The sequence below is a fragment of the Equus caballus genome, chromosome X (assembly GCF_041296265.1).
Source record: "Equus caballus isolate H_3958 breed thoroughbred chromosome X, TB-T2T, whole genome shotgun sequence".
NCBI lineage: Eukaryota > Metazoa > Chordata > Mammalia > Perissodactyla > Equidae > Equus > Equus caballus.
Genome location: NC_091715.1, coordinates 104907957 through 104930815, shown reverse-complemented (window position 1 = coordinate 104930815; position 22859 = coordinate 104907957). Strand labels below are relative to the sequence as shown.

The following is a 22859-nucleotide window of genomic DNA, read 5'->3' as shown; positions in this document are numbered from 1 at the left end:
TGTATGCAGGGAACAAGGGACAAGGAGCCACATTCTCCACATATTTGCACGTGGAGCCTCTCATGGTGAGGGAGGAGCGTCAGGGTGCATGGAGAAGGGGGGCAGTCTGAGCTCTATGGCCTGGGATGTGGACCAGGGGCCTGAAGGTGGTAGGTCCGCTCTCGTCACATCACTGCAACAGAACTTTGAGGAGTCTAAGGATGGAAGCCAGACCAAGGGCTGATTCCCATAATCCCAACTTTCTGGAATTCACACTCTTATATAGTCTCCTGCCCTTGACTTGGCCAGGACCTGCGACCTCCTTCTCCACCAGGCCCAGCAGAGCGCAGTCCTGGACTCCAGGAATCCAAAAGTATGTCTTGAACCTCACCCAACCAACCATTCCAGACTTATACCTGTTACTGAGAGATGTGTGTTTTTAAATTTTCTCGATAAACTAAATAAGAAAAATATATTACTAAAATACATTCAGTATTCTAAATCTGAACCTAGTCTCTCAGGTTGTTAAGAAGGTGAACTTTTCATGTTATTAGAGATGAGATATTTTATTCAACAGTTTATTAGTTGATTTAAACCTTTCAAACATTTTTATACATGGCATGTAGGCCCCCAATTGAACTTCGCCCCAAAACCTTTAAATGTTACAAATGTTACAGGGGGTCCAGTTTGAATGTTTGGCCTATCACCCCTTCCCCTTCCTCACTCCCTGTCGCCATTTGTTACCAAAGCACAGAAACAGCGCTGCCCCTGGCTTTGGAAGTGGCCTCTGCAGCTGGATCCTGGAGCCCATCTTTTTATAGGACCTATGGACCTCGTCCCTGGGCAAGGCTGAAGAAAAACCACCAGCCTTCCTGCCCCTCTCCCCAGCGCTGACCGCAACCACCCTCTGTGCCACTCATCTCACTTTCTCCGCATGTATTGCGTGCACAAGTCCTCTTACTCAGGACCCCTTCTCCCTGGTGCACATGGCCTCCTAGAGGTTACCAGCCATCAGCTTGTGGAGGCACCCCTATGGAGCCCATTTAGGATCAGCACAATCCTTTTTTTTTACGAAGATTAGCCCTGAGCTAACATCTGCCACCAATCCTCCTCTCTTTCCCGAGGAAGACTGGCCCTGAGCTAACATCCGTGCCCATCTTCCTCTACTTTTTATGTGGGACGCCTACCACAGCATGGCTTGACAAGTGGTGCTCAGGTCCACACCCGGGATCGGAACTGGCAAACCTTGGGCCGCCGAAGTGGAACGTGTGAACTGAAGTGCTGTGCCACTGGGCTGGCCCCAGCACAATCTTTCTTAAGAACATTTTCCTGCTCTGACAATTCTCAGATCTGAACTGTCAATATCCTATTTGATTTCTCTTCCCTGTTACAAACAGACTGAGATTTGTTAGAGAATGGTTTCTCTTTTTGTAATTGTAGTTTTTCGTAGAGCAAAGACCAAAGAAGTCACAAAAAGAGCTGCAACACTGTCACAATGTGTCTCCTGGCATCCAGACCTCCTTCTCCATTAAAAAACAGGTTTATTCCTACTTTGAAAATATGGAGAGTGGGATGACCCCACCCCAGGCCACTGGTTCACATTCCAGGGCCCCGTATCCAGCCTCCTCGCATTCTCTGCTCACTCTGAGCTCCATTCCTCACCTCAGGAGACCTCACATGCATATACAAGGATATCGAAGCCCACTTGGCCCCTGTTCCCTCATACAGCAACCACCACTTTGTCGCCTCCCAGTCCTGGAGGTATAGTATTGGCAGTGCTACTCAACCCTCAGAAGCAGATCCAATGAAGAGGAGCATGTAGGCTTACCTTGGGGCCTGGGGCTACCCTGGCAGCAAATTCAGGGCCCCAGATACATGGAACATGGTTTGGGGTAGGCAGTGTGGGTTCTGAGTGTGCACATCTCCATGCTCCCACACACTGGGCCCTTAGCCATTTGCAGAGAGGTGAGGCTGGAAGAGGTTGAGAGTGGAGCCTCTAAAATGTGGGGCTCATGACAAGTCCCTCCAGCGTGGGTCTCAGAGCAGTACTATGATCAACAACTGGTTCAGCATAGGCACTGTGATAGCCAACCTCCAAGTGCATCCCAGTGATTCCTGCCTCCCAGTGTTCGTGTGCTAGCGTAGCGCCCTGCCTCATTTCAGGGAGACGACCTATGGGACAAAGCATTTGTCATGCAGCAATAGAAAACTAAAACAGATGTTGGCACCGAGAGTAGGGTGTTGTGGTAACATAAACAGGAGAGAGCTAAATAAAACCCTTTAAGATCCCAGTCATTTAGAAGCTCACATCCTAGGGGGTGGGGGAGGTAGACACATATGTAAATAATGTCAAAATACATTAGGATATGCGATGTGCTTAGATAGAATATGAACGAAGGAGGCATTAATGAGACCTAGAGAACACCTAGGCAGCCTTACCTAAATGCAGAAAGGAGGTGTTCTATACTCAAACCCCTATCCTTTCTCCTCTGATCCTGTATTCTGGTCAACTACAACTTCATTTTTTTTCCCTAAATAGCTTCCATTTATTAGGCCCATTTTCTCATTTTAATTTTTTGTTACTTATTTTTTTTATCAGGAAATATTTCAGACCTACACCATGGTATGAAGAATACAATATTACATCCAAGTACCTACCATCCAACTTTAAGAAATACAAAATTAGAAATACAGGTGAAGCCCACTGTGTACTTGTAGTGGGTTGAATTGCGTTCTCCCGAAATTTATGCCCAAGTCCAAACTCCTGGTACCAGTAAATGTGACCTTGTTTGGAAGTCGGGTCTTTGCTGATGTAGTTAAATTAGGGATCTCTAGATGAAGTCATCCTGGATTTGGGGTGGGCTAGGAGAAAAGAGAATGAAAAGTGCTGACAAGAACAAGCCATCCCTGCCCCGAGGTTCACCTAGGCTGTTAGGTAAGGGTTCCTTCTTATAGTACCGGCTTGGGCTTAATGCAACAGAGCAGGTCACCATTATCCCTGCCTCCAGGCACCCACTCACCTGCACTTACCTAACCAAGGTCCAAAATGCTTGGAAACAGAGGCAAAACATTGCATTAAACACCATTTCATTGTTTCACTTCGATACACAAGCATTCATTGAGTACCTACTGATTCAATCCTAACCTTATCCCAAGAATCTATTGCATCCTAACAATGGAACTAATCATCAAAAGAGAAAGCTCAGGTTCCCACTGAGTGGTTCTGTGGATGTTCACTATGAAAGTAATCCTCTGTAAACCATGAACGTGTCTCGCAATGGTCCTTTGCATATTGCATCTTATTTTCAAAACTGTGTATTGGAGAGAAGATTCCAAGAAGAGAGTGACACACTACAGAATGGGTACAAACAGGAAGGACCAAGTTTAGGAGATTAAGGAAATAGGAAACACCTGGAAAAGTCCACAGTTTTTGGTGTGCAGAAGGTCAAGGCCAGGTATAAATTAATAACAGAAGGGGCAAGCAAGTTTCTGAGAGCAAGGGGGATAGCAAGTTCTGTGATAGAAGTAAAGATGGGAAGAAGCAGTCAATTGTGATGAGCCTTGGTCAGCAAACAGTTATCTAGCAAGAGAGAAAAGGGGAGGAGGAGGAGGCAAGTCAGCAAAGGTTGGAAAGAAGAGTTAAATCTAGGAATGTAACCTGCACACATTCAAATACTCCCCCTGGCAAAGGGAGTGAAGTAGGGGAGGAGGAGGGGATTGATGCTGCTGTCAGTGAATTTATGGCCAAGGGTGAGTGTGAGCTGGAGTCATGATCCAAATGTTACTTTGTTTAGTGTCAAGCCTGAGAGCCTCTATCTTGTCAGAAGTCTATCCAAGTGATTCCAATGATTAAAAGAGTATGTAAAAAAAAATTATTGATGTGAAATTCACAAAACCTAAAGTTAACCACTTTAAAGTGTACAATTCAGTGGCATTTTGTACATTCACAATGTTGTGCAATCATCTCCTGTGTCTAGTTCCAAAACATTTTCATCACTTTCAAAGGTGACCCCATAGCCAGTAAACATTGACCATCTTGTCCCAGTCCCCACCAGTCACTAATGTGCTTTCTGTCTCTATGGATTTGCCTATTCTGGATAATTCACATCAATGGAAGCATACAATATGCAGCCTTTTGTGTCTAGCTTCTTTTGCTTAGCATAATGGTTTCTAGATTCATCCATATTGTGGCAGGTATTAGTACTCATTCCTTTTTATGGTTGACAATATTCCATTATATGGATATGTCACCAGCCATAACTCTAACCTATTTCGCTTGTTTTGTCTGACTTACTTCTCCTATCTTGTTGAAGAGTGCAGGTGTTCCATTCTCTAACATCTTTGGTTCAGCTATGTTTTGGGAAGAAAATCTAAACACCAATCGCCCTGCACTGCCCTGAACCAGTCTGGACCGCAAACACAGGAGTGACGTCCTCACAGATGGTGGAGAAGGTATAAAAGTAACATTTACCTAATTATAATGTTAAGATCACCACCCCAGGAGGAGCTAAAGCCTTATTAGCATAACATGCAATGTATGTGAAGCCATGTTGTCAAACTGTGCATGTGCAAGCTTGTACACACCTCTATATGTGATGATGAAACCTCCATTTTTGAATATTCATTCCGACCCCAAGTAAAAGGCAACAACTTCCCTTGCTTGGGGAGCCACAGTTTTGTGAAATTATTCCCTGTGGTCTCCTTTTGTTTGCTGCCTGCTGCAAATAAAATTTGATTGCGTGACAACTACTTCTGGTGAAGGATTTGATTTCAACTCACCAAGGAGCAGACTCACTTTGGTCTGGTAACAGACATACCGGGTTCTGTCTATTTCTTCATCCATTATTGGATGTTTGGGTTGTTTCTCCCTTTTGGCTACTGTGAATTGTGCTTCTATAAACATTCATGCATAACTATTTGATTCAATGCCTGTTTTTAGTTTCTTGAGTATGTAACTAGTACTGTAATTACTGAGTCATATGAATCTAGATGTTTAACTTTTAGTGAAACAATTTTCCAAGGTGGCTGCACCACTTTGCATTCCCACCAGCAATGTATGAAGGTTTCAGTATGTCCATATCCCTGGCAATATATGTTCTTGGCTGTCTTTTTTATTATAGCCAACCTATTGTGTGTGACGTGGTATCTCATTGTGCTTTTGATTGCATTTCCCCAGTGACTAACGAGATTGACCATCTTTTCATGTTTTTAGTCTGAGGGACATTCACTGTTAATACCATTTTTTCCTGTGGATGAGCCACACTTTCTTGTTTCTTTGCATGCCTATTCCTTTTTTTAATGAAAACTGGACATTTTGAATATGATAATTTAGTAACTCTGGAAATCGGATATTTCTCCTTAGGATTTCTCATTGTTGCTTGCTGTATGTTGTAGTACTTGCTTGTTTCATGACGTTTTTAAGCTAATTTTTTAAAGAGTTTGTCATGTGTAGTCTCTAAAGTCTCTGTTCCTTTAGCTTGTGGTCAGCCAGTGGTTTGGCCAAAATTTCCTTAAATTCCTGGAGTCCATAAAAAATGATAGAAAAAAAATACCCTTCTTGTCTTTGCAGATTGGCTCTGTGTTGGAGCACTTTCTCAGTGCTTAGCCAATGCATTTATCACCCTACCTTGGCCTTCACTTTATGCTTGTGCTGAGCCTAAAATCAGCCAGAAGTGAAAGCTGAGGGCCTTGTTAAGACTTATCTGAACACCCCTCGTGCCCTGGGCATGCATGTGGGTGTTTAGATTCCCCATTACATGTGAGGGCTTTTCAAAGCCCTTGTTCCCCCAAGTAACTCTCCCCAGCTTTTCTTCCCAGGCTTCTGATGTGTTTATTATTTACTCAAACAGTAATCTTTTGCCCCAGGTACCAATAACTTGTTAATTTGCCATCTTTCCAGGAGCACCCCATGCTGAGCCATTTTTCTGCCCGAGAGAGTTTTGAGTTAGGCAAAACAAAGGCTAGTACCTTGGTCCTTCAGGGAACCCCCAGACAGATCAAAAAAGACAAACACAATTCCTGGGGAACAAGTTCCACTCTACAGCTTCTGAAACCAGGTACCCATGCAGGGAATACAGATTGCCATCTTTATGACTGCCATCACACTGGGGAGGGGAGTGGGGCAAGGCTAAATTAAAATGCCACAAAACTCTCAAACCATATTTGTACCCTTTCTCTGATCAGCATTCACTTGGTTAGTGTAATTCTTTGGCTATATTCCAGAGTAATGACATAGTTGATTCTGACAGTTTCTGGTCATTTTCTTGGTATTTTTGTGGAAGACAGGCCCTTGGAGCTCCTTAGTCTCCCATTTTTGCTGAGCAAAGATGAGTACTTTGGCAAACATTATGGCTATGGCCCCTGAACACAAGCCACAGACTTCATCTGGTGCTTGACCTGACACAGTGATCTTTTGAAGCACTGGGGGCAAGCTGATGGCAATGGACTTCACTGATGCCTGAACACCCTACTTAATGGCAGCAATCAAAGTGAGCCTTTTAAATCTGAAGTCCCATTTGCAGAAGCAACTCTGTAGCAGCTTAGTGGATGGACATTGGGGCCAGACTGCATAGTTTTGCAGTCTGGCTCTTCCATGCCTTAGCTAAGTAGCCTTGGACAACTTTCCTGACCTCCCTTGCCTGGTAACCAGGCCCAAAACCAAGCCTGAAATAAAATGGGGCCCCAGGCAGATTTTCATGAATGGTCCCATAGAGCCTGCTTTCATAAGCTACTTCCCATATGATATTTACTCAGGAACTAATCTTGGGCCATGAGTTGTTTTTCAGAAATTCCATTTTTCCTCCTTGAGCAATTTCCACCTGGTTTGAGCCAGTGAGACCACAAGATGTCCACTGAGACTCAAACTGCGACTGCATAGGTGATTGGAGGATGCCCTGGGGGACTGAGAACTCCCCTGCCCATCATGTTAAGGACACCATCTTTGAACATGGCATGTATGACAGAACGTGAAAATCTTCTGTGCTTGCACAAAATGCCTCGGACTGTCCCCAACCTTCCCTCTCCTGCTCCTTTGCTCTAGAAAATCCCCACTCAACAGCCGGCTGGGGAGACAGGTTTGAGCTTGGACTCCTGTCTTCCTGCTGGCTGACCTCACAATAAAGCCTTTTTGCTTCTACAAAAACCACTATCTTGTGTTTGGTTTACAGGGTGCATGGGGCAGTGAGCCTTGTTTGGTTACAGCCTCAGTTCACTCATGTGAACAGTGGAGATGGTAATGGCACCTACCTGCTAGGGGAATGTGGTAAGGATTAAACGCATTAACACCTATAATGTTTTCAACAGAGTCTGACACAGATAAAGTCTATTTGTGTGTTTGCTACTACTGTTGTGTCACTTCTTCACTTAAAACCCTGCAATGGTTTCGCATCTTTTTTCTCAAAGTAAAAGCCAAAATTCTTCCAATGGCCTTGTAAGGCCCTATACAACTTGGCCTCCTCATCAGCTCTTTGACTTCCTCTCATACTACCCTCCCTCTTGCTCACTCACCTCTTGTCAATCTGCGCTCCTTGATGTTCCTCAAATGTTCCACACCTACTCCAGCCCAGGGGCCTTTTCACTGGCTCGTTCCTCTTCCTGGACCATTCTTCCCAAAGATATCCTCAAGTACAAATTCCCTCACCTCCTTCCTTGGACTTCTTTAACAAGTTTACTCATCCTTTCTTCATACTAATGCTGCTTCTTGCTACATACTTATTCTGGTACCAAACATTTCATACTTGTTTGTATCTGTGTAATGTGTTGTAACATATGATAGGGAAAGAAGGCCCTCATTACACTCTAGTACATTAGTGCTTCATGTTGCCTTTACTACGACATGAAGAAAAAAATTCACCAGCACAGAAGCTTCATACCAGGCATGGCGGGATGTGTTGATATTCTCCAGCAAGTACTCTGTGATGGATAATCTCCTTTCAACGGAAATGGCGGCCACAATGTTGACATTGAGTTGGGCTTCCAGAATTCATTATTGATATTATGATCCCAGGGTGATAGGGACTAAGTGGCAATATTTAATCAACAAAGATAAGGTTGGTAAAGTTACTGTAATAATGGCCAAAGCTCAAGCAGTGATGAGAATGCCTGTACCCACAGAGATAGTTTACAACCTTGTGAAATTTCAGTTGTACACTATTGTTAGTCATGTTGTAGGTACACCCCTTCACCCTTTGTGCCCTCCCCCCACCCCTCCTTTCCCCTGGTAACCACCGATCAGTTCTCTTTGTCTGTATGTTAACTTCCACCTATGAGTGGAGTCATACAGAGGTAGCCCACTTTTGGTCCAGAGGCATACACTCCTCCCCTTTTTCTATCCAGGCCCGATGTGTCATGCCTGCCTAGTGAGGGACTCAGGTGAGTGGGCTGACCTTCCTCAGGGAGCTCAGTGCCTCCAGCCCTGAAAGCCAGTTGCAATGGCACGGGCTGCCTCAAATGCTGGTGCTACTGCTTGGTCAGGTTAATGAGGCACAGGGGGAGACCCTAAAGAACAGAGAGAGTGTAATGCAGCACAGAAAAAAGCCACGGTAAACTGACGTGGTGGCGTGTCAAATTTTGAGTCCCGACCACTTCGGGCTGTCCAGGAGCAGTTAGCCAATTGATTGTCCTCCTGACTATAAGTGGACCCTAAATCCATTTCGTGATCATCACCAAAATCCTCCTCTTGCCTCATTACCACGGGCAGCGAGCGGGAGGGATGCGGGGGCAGATCAAGGGAAAAGACAGGACCACATGGTGGTAGTAGCACCCAATGACCTTTATTTGGGGAAAGATTATCAGGTTTGCATGCAGGGAAAATCTCCTACAACAAGAGACCTTCCCGAGGCTACTGCGTGGCAGCCACCACTCAGAAGGAGGGGAAGGCAAGGGAATTCCCAGGGAAGAACAGGATCGGCGTGGGGACTTATGTGTCTAGGCAATGCCACCGGGCAGCACGATGAGGAGTCTCTGGCTCAGAGAGTGCTGAAGAACAGCGGTGGCCTGGGGTCTCTTACAGACACAGGGTTTCTCTGATCTATGGCTAGTGGATGTGAGCACAGGTTTGCATGGAACCCATAGCAGGCAAGCTCTAAATGGCCAATAATCTGCTTATTGGGGATATATTTAAAACAAGTTAATGTGTAAGCGTTTGACTTTGGTGCTGGTGGGCTTTTGAGCTAATGGGTTCCAGCCTGCTGTGTAGAAGTAATCAACACAGGGCCAACAAACAGAGGTCATCTTTGGGTCCTTTCATAACAACGTCCATATTGGAGAGTGAGTGTGTGAGCCTGTTCACGGATGAGTGTGTTAATAAGAGTATATTTATGTGACTAGGTAAAGGTTTGTGCATGCCCATGAGTATGAGTGAACAGGTGACCATGTGCATGGATATTAGCATGTTTGTGTGTGTGAGTGAATCTGTACATTCATTTGTGCAATATTTTAAAAGTATATTTGAATGAGTGAACTTGTATCAGCATGTATGCATGTGAGTGAATATGTGAGCTTCTTGGTGAGTGTGAGGATGTTTGTCTGTCAATAAATGAGTGAGCACATTCCTATTTGTGGGTGTGTTAATGTGCATGTGTAAGTGAACGTGAGTTCTGTGCATACAAGCATATGTGAATGTGACTGTGTGAGTGAATTTGTGAGCATGTTCAATGGAGTGAATGTGTGAGCAAGTTTTTGTGAGTGCAGGAGTGTGAGCATTTATGTGCAAGTGAATGTGACCATGTGCACGTATAAGTGGGAGAGTGAACATGGGAGCCCATTCAAGTATAAGTTTGTGTGTTTTAAGCGAATGTGACTGTTCGCAACTATGAGTGAATCTGTGAGCATGTGCATGAATGTGAGCAAATCGATGTGTGAGTGAATGCGTAAGTGTGTTTGTTTATTTGAGCAGGTTAAAGTGTGAGTATATTTCTGTGAGTTAATGGGCAAGCATGAGCCTGTGAGTACATGTGAACATGTTTATGTGTGTGAGTAAATGTGTGAGCTTCATGGTGAGTGTGTGCATAATCATTTGCGAGAATATGTCAGTATGATGCTGTTTGTGAGTGTGTTAACATGTGAAAGTGAGGAAATGTATGAGTATATAACTGTAAGCAGATATGAGTGTGTGTGTGAGCGAATGTGTGAGCAAGATTGAATGCATGTATATCTTTGCACGAGAGAGTGAATGTGTAACTGCATTCACTCATGTGAGCTTGTTAATTTGTGAGTGTATTTTGGGGAGGAATATTTGAGAATGTGTGTGTGAGTTTCTGTGAGTGTAAGTGTGTGAGTCAACGTGTGAGCTTTGTGATGAGTCGCAGCAAATTTGTCTTCAAGTGAGTGTGTGAGCATGCTGCTGTTTGAGAGCAGGTTAATAAGCACGAGTAAGTGAATGTAGGTGTATGCCTGTGAGCATATATGAGTGTCCATATGTGAGTGAATCTGTAAGCAGGTCCATGTGTGAGTCAACGGTGGAAGAATTTTTCTGTAAGTGAAGCTGTGAGTGTGATTGTTTATGAGTGTGGCTATGAATGTCAGGAAATTTGTGAGCACATTCGTGTGAGCCAGTAAATACATTTTAATGTTAGTGAAGTTTTGAGTATGTGTGTGTGTATATGAGCATTTCTTGTGTTTCAGTGAATCTGTGTATGTTCATGTGATGAATATGCTTGTGAATGTGAGTGAAGAGTGACCATTTTTGTATATGTGAGCATGTTAATGTGTGTGTCCAAATGATTGTGTGTGAAGGAATTTGTGACCATGTTTGTGTGTGTGATTGAATGTGTGTGCATGTGAGTGTGTGAGCATCTTCAGGGTGAGTATTCCCATGCATGCGAGTAAACGTGTGAGCGACATACTGTGCATGAAGCGTAACTGGGTGTGTGACTGAATGCCTAAGCATGTTACCTGGAGTACATAACTGTGTGTGAATGAACGAATGAGTATGGGTATGTGTCAGTGCGAGTGTGTCTATGGAGGAGAGTAAATCTGTGAGCATGTTCATGTGAGTGATGGTGGAACTGTGTAGATGTCTGTGCATCCACATATGTGTGTAAGCACGCCTGTGTAGAGTGAACTGACCCTGCTTATGTGTGAGAGTGTTACAGTGAGTTTGTCTTTCTGTGTGCCTGTGTTTATGAGTGACTTTGTAAGTATGTGCATAAATGTTAGCATGTTCATCTGTGAGTGAACTTGTAACCATGTTCATTTGTGTGGGCCTGTTAATGTGTGGACATTTTTCAGGGAGGGAATGCATGAGTGTATGTGTACATGACAATGCCTGTGTGTGGATTTTGATCTGTCCATGTGCTAATGAGTGTGCATGTGAGTTTGTGAGCAGGTTCATTGTGTGTATAAGTAAACATGTTCATGTCTGTGTGCAAGTATTTGTGTGAGTGTATACATGTGAGCACGTTCATGTGTTTGAATGAATGTATATCACATCTGTGTGTGTGGATATGTGGGTGTGAGTGAATGTGGGCTTTGTATTTGTGTTTTTGCGTATTTGTGTTTGAGTGCATGTGCAAAGATGTTTACGTCTGAGTAAATCCATGAGGATGTTGATATGTGGGCATATTATTAAAATGCAACTTTGAGGGACGATAGGAGCATGTGTGTGAGTGAATTATCGAATATAGAAATGTTTGTGTGGGGGGCATGGGAATTTGTGTGAGTGAATGTAAGCATGTTTGTGAGTGACTCAATGTGTGTTCATTTGTGTGGCAGTGATAGGGTGGGTGTGTCCAGGTGTGTTCATGGAAGTGAATGTGTGAGTGCATGTGAGTTTGTGTGTGATTGTGGGAGGGAATATGATCCTGTATGCACAGGAATGCGTGATCACATTCATATGTGCATTGGGGCGTGGGCATGGGTTCGTGTGTGTGTGTGTGTTTATGAGCATATCTCTGTGAAAGTGTAAACCTGTTCATGTGTGTGAACCTGTTCATGTATGAGTGATTATGTGAGTGCATGTGAGCATGCTCCTGTTTTTGCATAAAGGTGAGCTCATGTGCAAGTGAATTTTTGAGCAAGTTCATCTGAGAGAAAGGTATTAATATGTTTGTGTGAGCATGTTAATGTCTGAGTGTGTCCATGAATGTCTGAGCGGGTTTGTGTGTGGGGGTGAATGTGTGTGAATGTATGTAAACATTTCCCTTTGTGTGAACAAATCTGTGAGGTTTTTGAGTGTATGATCGTGTTATAACGTGGATGTCTTCACTAAGCAAATGTGTCAACGTGGGTGCAGAGGTGAGTGAACATGTAACTATATATGCCAGTGTATTAAAATGTGTGTTAATGTGCATGCTGAGGTATGTGAGTGAATATGTGACCAGATTAGTGTATGCATTAATATATGAACATGTTCTTGTCAGTGAAAACGGTGTCTTAGTTGGAACAAATCGGGGAGAGTATCCTGTGACTGTATGTGAGTGTATCTATGTGTGTGAGTAAACGTGTGAGCATGTCTGTACATATGAGCACATCAATGTGAGCATGCTCGTGTGTGAGTGAATGTGGGAATGTGCTCACATGTGTGATCGGATGTATGAGTATGTGTGAGAGTGATTATGAGTCTGTTTGTGCGATTATCTTCATGTGCAAGTCAGAATACATATGTGCTTTTATGTGAGTGTCTTTGTGTGTGAGAAAATGGATCAACATGTTCTTGTGTGTGAGTGAATGTGTGAGCATACGACTGTATGTGAGCACGTTTGTGTGCAAGTGACTGTGTTTGTGAGTGTATGCCATTGTGTGAGCGTGGCAGCATGTGCTTGTGTGTGACCAAGTTACTGTGCATGCACACGTGAGTATGTTCACTTGTGTGAATACGTGAACTTTTTCACGTGTGAGCTTATTCATCTGTGATTTCTGAGTGTATACGTGTGTGAGCACAACTGTTTCAGTGAATATACGAGTCTGTCCATGTGTGAGTGAATGTGAGTGTATGAGTGTGTGTGTGAATGGACCAGCATGGTTGTGGGTGAGAAATGTGTGAGGATGTACGTGTGTGAGTATGCTAATGTGAGAATGTAAGACGACATGCAAGTGTGTTCACGAGTGAATGTGTCAGCATGTGAGTGTGTTTGTGTGAGTGAATGTAGGAGAATGCTTGTGTGTCTTATCATTTTAATGTGCAAGTGCAACTGAATGCATAAGCAAGTGCTGGAGTGGGTTTCTTCTTCCTGGGGCTTTCGTCCAGGCCCCCATTTCCACTGGCGGGATTCAAATATGATCACGGATTTAAAAGTAGACAGTAAACTGTGCGGCACTGGGCAGAAATCAATTTTTATTCTCCATTGGCTCAGAGCAGCCGATAACCAGCTCTACAGCAAGGCCACATTATCCTCTGTGTATTACATCACACCGCTGCTATGGAAACAGGTGCAACCCTCGTGATTCAGCCCGCTGGCTTCACTGCAGGCTGACTGCCCAGAAGCTGAGCTGCAGTGAGGGAAATGTGTTACTCCAAGCCCACTGCTTCTGACAGCAAAGTGCCATTGGGCGTAAGTGACTGAATGACAACTGGGAAGTAAATGGGCCTCTGTGTTAGGGCACAGCCTAGACTCCAGCATTTGGGGCTATTGTGAACAAGTCCCAGCCAACTGCTATGTACTGACAGGGGTTTCTGTAAACAGTTCTTTATTACAGCCTCTCAGGCCCCTCACAAGCCTTTAGAGAATGGAAGCTGTGTTAGGCAGTTAACAAACCCCAGGGGGGCCTGGCAGCCAGGACCTCCCACTAATCCCAGGGTCATACTCTCACTCTAGGCCATTCAGTGCCACTCAGGCAATCCCATCCCTTTTGGTGGAATCCTGGGACCCCAAAGGGCCAGCACAGAGCCCTGTCCAAGGGCCCCCAGCTGACAGAGCAAGTGGGAACTGAGATGCAGTCCTCATTCCCCTCACCAAGCCATGTGCCCTTGCACGGAGTTGCAGCCTGGAGGAAGGGAAACTTTTTCTACTCTACCTGCCCAGAGGAGCCACCTTACGTGCTAGCGGTGATCAGTATGAAAACCTAGCTAAAATATCCCCACCTTTCTAAAGGGGTAGTTGAAAGAGAAGTCTTACAGACTGCATGATTGTGTCCCCCAAATCCATACGCTGAAGGCCTAACCTCCAATGTGGTGGTATTGGAGGTGGGGCCTTTGGGAGGTAATTAGGCTTGGATGAGGTCATGAGGGTGGGCTGCCGATGAGGGGAATAGAGCCCTTATAGGAAGGGGAAGAGAAGCCAGAACTCTCTCTTCAGCATTGGAGCACACAGCAAGAAGGCAGCTGTCTGCAAGTCAGGAAGAGAGCTCTCACCAGGAAATGAATTGGCCGGCACCTTGACTGTGGACTTCCCAGCAACCAGAAATATAGGAAATAAATGTCTGTCGTCGCCACCCAGTCTACGGTATTTGTTACCGTAGCCAGAACCAAGACAAGAAGCCTCTAGATAAGGTGCGTAGATCCCCTCTTTGGAGGGATGGCCGCAGCCCCAGTTCCCATCAGTGTCCTCCCTGATGAGCTCAGGAAGGCCAGAAAAGTGGTCGGGGTAACCACTTCCCTCCCTCCCTCTTTGAAACCTCACTGCTCCAACATCTCTCCCTCCCTAGTATCTATCACAGGTCCAGTGCTGAAAGAAAGAATGATAAAAATGTCTCATCCATTCCTTCACTCCACGATATGGGGTACCTATGGCATGCCAGGTGCTGGGCTGGGTGAAGCCTCAGGGAGCTGCTTTTCACAACACTGTGGCTCCCGGTTCTCTTACCCAGGGGGCAGCAGCTTTGCTAGGTGTCGCTGCCTCCTCCCTCTCCTCCTCTTCTCACTGCCCCTTCCTTCCCACAGAAATAATAAAGCTCCCCTTTGAACCTGAACAGGACACAAGTCACTAGGCCGCTGCTTGTGCACTTGTGGGGGAGGAGGAAGGACGAGTAAAGCCCTGAAACTCTACTCCGGCTCAGACACAGAGAGACTTGATTCTGAGTCTGGTGGGAGGCCTCTCAGGGAGATCCACGGGGTCCCTGAACTCTGAAGCCCTTGGCCCATCTCCCCGAGGCCCTGCTCGCAAAGAGGAATAGGTGTGGGGGCAGGTGACTCTCATGGGGTAGGTGCCACTGCCTGGATCCTGCTTGCCGTGGGTGACCTGACAGACCTGGGGATGGCTTTGGGCTCAACCTGCCTGTGGAGCAGGCGATGGTTCAAACGCATTTGAAGTGCTGCTGATACGTCAGCTACGACTTATCTCTGGGCAGCGCTTTCCTTCCTGTCTTCACTGTTCTTTGTTGCCCTCGTCCCTGTTCCTCTCTGTCCCGGCTTCTCTCCTCGTCTCTCTCCAGTGTCAGGTCTCATTCTCCTGCTACATCTTTCCTCCTTTGGTTAAATGCAACTCAAAAATGTAATCTAGTACGCTCGCTCCTGATTCCTGGAGTCTCACCCTCTTCCAGAAGCACGTTGTAAACCTCTACCCAGGTCCTCTTTTCTCTGAGCAGAACAACCCCCAGCACCTTCAACCTTGCCTCAGTGTGTTACAGGCCACTGGCAGGTGCTCACCTTCCTCTTCTCCTGCTCTCCTGGGCTGAGCTTCCTCTCTAGAGCGGGCCACACTTGCTGACCAGGCAGGGAGGCTGCCTCCTAGGACAGTCACCTCGTGCCGCAGTGTTCGGCTTTGTTCTCTGCTTCCCCCATCCCTGCTGCCCATCTACTGGCGCCCCCCTCCCCACATCCACACTGGACAGCCCCAGACTGAGAGCCCCTGACTGCTGGGCCGTCTTCTGTCTGAAGAAGGTCCGGAGTTGTTCTTGCACTGCTCCCTCCATCTACTGTTTGGCCAAATCAATCCAGGGACCCACCTTCTCTCGTATGCCCCAGGTCTGCACGCCCAAAAAGCTTAATGTAACCCACCCCCTTGCACCTTAGGCATCAGGTGTAAAGAGATCAGAGTCTGCTTGAGAGACGGGGCAAAGTGCCTCTGAGATAATGTGGACTATCCACACCTCACAGCCCCCAGAGCTTGGCCTTTGCCCCTGCCCCCTCCCCCTGGCCCCGGATACCTGCTGAGATGGCTATCTTGCTTAAAACGGTGAGAGAATGTGCTTTGTGTGCTTAAATGAGTGTTGGTTAGCCTTGGCTGAGATCCACGAGAAAAAGGAAAGGAGGAAATGAGGTAGCTACTCCCTCGATACCTACTGGTGTTTGGCCCAATTGATCCAAATGTTGGTATCCTGCAAGGGGGAGCTGGCTGTGCTTGAACACCTGAGTTCCCAGACACCAGCCCTCTCTCCCTCATGAGTCTTGGTCTCCTGCCCAGGGGACCCAGATGGAAGAGGCACTGATGTCCCTGGAGGGTAAGGTTATCGAAAGAGCTTGCCTTCTGCCCTCTCCACCCCCGCTTCCCAGTCCCCGGGTACACACTCACCTTGGAACCTGTGCCCTACACCTTATCCCCTCACACTCTGGAGGGAGCAAGGGAGCCAAGTGAAAGCAACAGTCAAGTGGCCCACCTCCAAAGCTCAGGGCCCAGGGCAATGGCCTTGGTTTTCAAGGTGGCTCCCAGGCCAAACACAGTGCCCCGACCTGGTCTACCCCAAGGGCCAAATCCTCACAGCTGTGTGGTCTTTAGGGTGGAGGCACTGGCTATTCAGAAGACCTGCATTCACTTGCGCAAATGTGAACTATTAGCACTCATTGGCCCTTGAGAGTTGGTATCTAGTTCAACCTCCTGTAGAACCTCTATTACAATGTACCCTTTCTTTTGTCTGTCATTGGTTGAGGTTTCCTGGGTGTCTCCTGGGCCAGAGAACACCATTCCTATTCTGCGGCATAGCAGTAGCTGTCAGGTCCCTGAAAGCTGCGTGGCCCAGGCTAGTTGCCCTTTCCGAGGGGAAGGCAACGAGGAAATAGAGAAAGCAACGGACTCATTGGCTCCCTGGTCGTTCTTACTCCAGTTTCCTTTCTATTTCTCATCTCTACAGATTTGAGCGTTAGACCAAAGAGTTTGGATTTTGTTTGACAGTTAAATAAAGCCACCAAAGTTGCTGAGGTAATCAGCCTTGATTTATAAAGATCACGCTGACTGCAGTGTGTTGAATGGGCTGGAGGGACCAACGGTGGCATCGGGGAGACCAGAGGTTGGGAAGCTGTTGCAGGAATTCAGTAGCAAGATGCCCAAGGCCAGATCTGGGTGCTGATGAGCAATGGAGAGATAGGAACAGAGTGGGGATGTTTCTGGAGGCGGAGCCAATAAAACGTGGCTGGAGGCGAAGGCTTGGGGGATGAGGGGCAAGCACGTGCTCAGTTTTGAACCAACTGAATCCGGAGAGCGCCCAGGGTGCCAAGAACGTGTGCTCAAGGGCCCTCCCCAGACAGCACGACAGACGGAGCAGAAAATGCTACCTTGAGAAGCACCGTGCCCTGGGCCTGCACTCCCAGTTCTGTGCGTAGTGCTCCTCCAGCCACACCAGGGAGCGCGCTTCAGGTGTGGTACCTTCACAAGGGAGCGTGGAGAGAGCAGAAGGCCTCTTGCGTATGAAGCCAGGGTGGCGGCAGAAATTCTAGGGTCAGAGCGAAAGGCCGGGGCTCGGGAGCCCTGGAGTGCCCCGGTGCAGGTCTCTGCAGGCCAGGAAGGTGGGAGCTGGACAGGCAGGTGTCGAGCCTGGGGGTGCACCTCTCGTAAGCTTCCTTGGTGGGGCTGGCTTGCCATGTCTCAGTTCTACTCAGCAAAGACAGCAAATGTCTGGAAGCGGCTTACTGCCAAATATTGGACTCAGGTGGACATCACAGCCCATGAGCACCCTGTCCAAGACCTTCTGCACCACAGTTTCATTCGCACAGTTTTTGCTAAAACAGAGAAGTCACTGGTCGTCGGTAAATGCCACATGGTTTCTCCGAGAACAAACAGCAGAGACTACCCCAGCTGTCAAGTTTTCAGGGCCTTCTCTTCCCCTGCACACGTGCAGACATGTATAGTCATATGTGGACACACTGTCTCCCCCGCCCCCTCTCGCCCCACAGCGAGTCAGCCAGAAGCACAGCAGTGGGGCAGACTCCTCCTTCCCCCTCCCCAGCTTCGATCCAGAGGCACAAAGACTGGGTCGGTCGGTGGTACCAGGCAGGATGAGGGGGTGGAGGCAGGCATTCTGGGTAGTGGACGGGGGAAGCAGCAGGCAGGTGACAGCCCTCAGAAAAAGGCATTACTTCAACCCCTAAAGAGCCCCACTTCGCAATCAGCATGGACACAGCTCTCCACGTCAGTGGGGGTCCTTCCAGGGGTCCCTGAGTGCCCCAGGAAAAGGAATTTCCCACCCTCAGTGCCCTCCTGAGCTGAGCTAACCATGCTCCGTCCTCCAACTCAAAGTCACATTTCCCCCACCTGGGCTGGGAATGGGCATTTTGTTGTCACATCCATGTCAACCTTGCTCTTGTACACCTCCGTTTTTAACGCCGGGCAGATGGCATATGACACACAGGGAGAACCTTTGGACGCTCACCCCACAAAGCCATTTCAGATTCTTGGGCCTCAGGGCTGTCTTCTCAAAGGCACTCCTTCTGGGAGCTGGCATTTCTCTCACTAATCATGTGCTTCCAGCCTGGAGGAACCTTGGGTGAGTACATGTAAGTGCCCAGCATAGTAGAAGGCTGGCCTTTCTAAAGGCCTCTGATGCTCTCACCCAAGACACCTGAGACCTCCAGCAGGGCCGTTTCCCCTAAAAGCGGCTTGCGAATGAGAACAGGCCCTGGGCATCACTGTGACCCTTAGGATCTGACACACACTGACCAAGGAGCCTCGGTCCCTGCATGTGTGCGCGTGTGTGTATGTGGTGTGTGTGTGTTCACTAGCACAGTCTGATACATGGGGCTGTGGACACTGCAGAGCTGTCTGCCTGGAACCTGGTCCAACCACCCTTTTTTTCCCCCTGGACGCGTCCATGTTCATTTCTGGTTGGCCATTTAAAAACTTACTCCAGATAACCTTTATCAGAAAATTTCATTTTGCAGTATGCCACAGTGTATGCATGAATGATCCCTCAACTAAAGCAACGCATTCCCACCTGTTTCCAACCACACGTTACCCAGGGTCCGGTGCTCGGGATCTGTGGCCACTGCACATACATACTGCTGTGTGATCTGCAGGCATGTGGCTGACTGCTTAACATCTCTTCAGATATTTACAGGTGCAAACAAATTTAAAATCAAACATAGAAATAAAACCTGTATCTTCAAATGTTTTGCATGAGTGAGAACAAAAGTACACCCGCCCCAGGCCACAGGAATACACAGCCATACATTGTACTGTCTGGGGTCCAATGAAGCTGAGTCGACAATTTCTATTGGTGGCATCAAAAAGGGTCCCCCAACACCTCCACACACACACACACTGGGAATGGCCTAACACCTGGCTTCAAACAGCTGTCTCTCATGTCTGTGCTTTGTGTCTTGCCCATCACCCTGGACCCCTGTTCTGATCACCTCCTATTCGCCCGTTGGTGAGGAAGGGATTCTTGCCCGAGGGTTATGAGGATGGCCAAACACAAACCACCTCACACTGCACAGATGAGGTGACAGCCGGATATTAGTCACATTCACTCACAGCATCTGCTGGCCTCTTCATCTTGAACTTCTTGCCTTTAGAACTTTGAGAAAATAAATGTCTGTCGTTGAAGCCACCCAGTCTGTGGTATTTTGTGATGGCAGCCCTAGCAGACTAAACACATATACAGTCGATCCTTGTGATTTGTGGTACTCATGTTCTATAAAGTCACCACGAGCACTGAATTAGCGACTGCTAAACCACTGCTCCTAGGGGAAATACAGGGCTGGGTTCCTGGGAGCCTCTGGTCACAACAACATTTTCATCAACCGATCAACACATAAACTTGTTTTATGTGTGTTTCTGTTTCAATTTACAATTTAATCCAATTGGAAATCCAGAAGTTACTAAAGGAATTTACACAACAAAAGGATAAAACCCTCTCCCAGAAGACTCTCGAATCTGTCCAAATCTACATCAGTGGGCACTCTCCTTAGTGTCTCCAGAATGTCCTTTGTCTTAGAGGCTTTAGTAACCTCCTCTCATGTCCCCTAGAGTCTTTGGACCACCCAGGATGGCTGGAAGTTGCCCATGGGCTTCTGATGCAAGAAACTGCCCTCCTCGGCCGTGTACTACACACCACTAGAGTGCCAAGTGCCAGCCACATACTGGGCTATCCTCAAAGAGAGAGGCTCTCACAGCCCCTGAGCCTGTGACGTCTGTACCCAGATGCCCAGTATGCCTTGGGTCACGGAACCAGCACCCCACAACCACAGCATGGTGACTGGGGCCTCCTTGAGACAGGATGGAGCCCAATATGAGCCCTCTAGCTTATCTCCCTCGCAGAGGGGCATGGCCTCACTTGTCCTTAGTCCCCTGCCAGATGCCATGGTGGAGGAAGAGGCCACCCCTCTCCCGGACCTCTTGGCCACCTGGGGAGCGCCTTGGAATCCACTTGAGTGAACAACGCCGGGAGTCTGTACACTACAGACCGTATTGTCACCATCACACATATTACTGCGTTCCACCCCTTAACCAGGATGTCCAGGATAAAGGGCTGGACCAAAGGGTCAGCAAATTGGCCAAACTTCAGGCAGTCATCTTAGCACTGAACGCCCTGGCCCACAAATGGCCCCAGCTGTATATGTCTATAAACTCTGGGGCCACTGCCTAAGTGTTGCTTCCTTTGAGGTAAAGAACTCTGCCAGTCAATTGCCTCACAGAGACTCAAAATATAAACCAAGGCGTAATGGACTGAATTGTGTCCCGCCAAAATTCATATGTTGAGGCCCTAGCCCTCTGTGTGACTGTAGTGGAAATACGGCCTTGAAGGAGGTAATCAAGGTTAAATGAGGTCATAAGGGTAGGGCCCTAATCCAATAGGACTGGTGTCCTTATTAGGAGAGGAAGAGACACCAGAGAGCTCTCTCTCTCCACAGCTGTACAAAGGAAAGACCAGGTCAGGACACAGTGAGAAAATACCCCTCTGCCGAGCACAGAGTTCTCATCAGGGTATAAATTCTTTTAGTACATTCTGGATTTCCAATTGGATTAAACTGTGGCCTTTTGCTTCAATTTAAATTGTTTCCTCCCCTTATATTCAAGCTTGTGGCTTTCTTTCTCTCTCTTGGATTCACTTTGCTTGTTTGTCACTGGATATACTTTGTCGGGTAGGAGGGTCCTCTCTAGCTCTGTTCATATTTATACATTTCCTCCTCCAGAGAGCCTCAAATCAATATCATTAGGGTTAGGGGCCTCCCCTATGGCGATGGCTGCTTTAGAGGGTTTAAAGACTCTGGGCTTAAGTTGGGTTTGGATTAATGTCATCATTGTCACAGGGGTGCCATGGGTGTTTTGCCCTGTAACTACGATGATCAGATTTTGGTTGTAACAGAGACATAAGCAGCAAAGTAGCTCCGCAGAAGATCGCTGGGCCCCCAGCCCAGAAGCCAATGGACTGAAACCATCTTCTGCTACGGCCCTGCCATGTCCACCACCACACAGGATTTCTTTTTTTTTTTTTTTTTTTTTTGGTCTTTTCTGTCTGTACACGTTCCTTCAGAATATTTTAGATTTCTAGCTGTGCAAACTCACAGCTTTGGGCTTTGTCTCCACCCCATCATGAGTGGTCCAGCCCTCCTACGTGGTTATGGGGAAAGGGGCCACTGGGCCTCTGAACATCTCTTGGGCAGCTGCCTCCTCCTCTACGGTGGGCATTCATATCCAGTAGGGTCATTTTGTGTACGGTCTGGGTAGGGGCATTAAGCCTCATGATCACAAGATTAGCCCTTTGGCGTGCTGGTAAGAAGCAGTGATAACCAAAGCCAAGGCGCACCGGAAAGGGGTTTCACATTGGGAGAGCAGTTCAATACCAAACGCTTCATCCCCTTTTCCTATCAGCTCCTGGGCCACAGGCCACCATGGATGTGCACTTCAATAACTTTGGGTGTCAGCAGAGTGTGCAGGACAGCAGCAAGGGTAGCAGCAGCACAGGAGAGGTGCAAAGTCACCACCCTGACCCAAACAACACTGACTATTAAGGCAACCAGGGTGCCATGCTTAATTCTGCCTGTGGGAGTGGTCTCCTTCCTTTCAGTAAACCGAATAAAGGGTCATCTCTGGGCCATCCCAGGGGTGCACAACCAGAATCTCCATATGGCTGCCCCAAGAAACCAGTCGTGGTCACCAGGTGAGAGGCACTGGTCACTGCATGACAAGTCACTAGCCCAACCCCCAGAAAGAACGACTCAAGCGCTGACTGGTTAGGGTGCTGTGTTTCACCACTTTAACCAGCAGGAACTTCTGAGACTACCTGCCACACACGGGCCACACTCGGCGGCACGTCACACTGGGAAGCCATCAATTAACTACAACTCTTGTCTTGGGGACCAGAGCGTTTTAGGGTAGGAAGAGATGACAACACCCTACAGAGACAACACAGTGTCAGCCAGGCCAAAGCACAAGCCCACTAGCAATTGGCGGCCCTGTCCCAGGCAGCCTCCACTGTATCGGGGAACCAGTTAGCCAAGGAGCAGTTGGGCCACCGTGTGTGACGGCGATTGTTTTAATCACCTGCTCTTCACCCCGCTCGTGAGGGAGCGAGTCCCGCCCTAGAGTTATAGGGATGGCTGAGCACAGCAACCCAACACTGGACGGAGAAGATGAGCAGCAGTTTACTAGTCACATACGCTCACAGCCCAGGAGAGGAGGACGTCGCATGCCACACAGGACACGTGGGGGTTGCATTGTGGAACAGAGGGAACCAGAAGGGTCTGTGGGAGGCAGGCTTTGTAGTATTAAGAGGGTGAGGTTCTCCTGGTTCCTGAGGGACGATGCGATTGGTTTGTCTGAATACCTCTGCTGGCTGATGGAGAACCACTA

At 47.4% G+C, this 22859-nt stretch overlaps 1 long non-coding RNA gene across 1 annotated transcript in view; it reads right to left on the bottom strand.

The window, feature by feature from the left end:
• Window positions 1–22859, bottom strand: part of LOC138922008 (uncharacterized) — a 42304-nt gene that overhangs the window by 18026 nt on the left and 1419 nt on the right. The window lies entirely within an intron of this gene.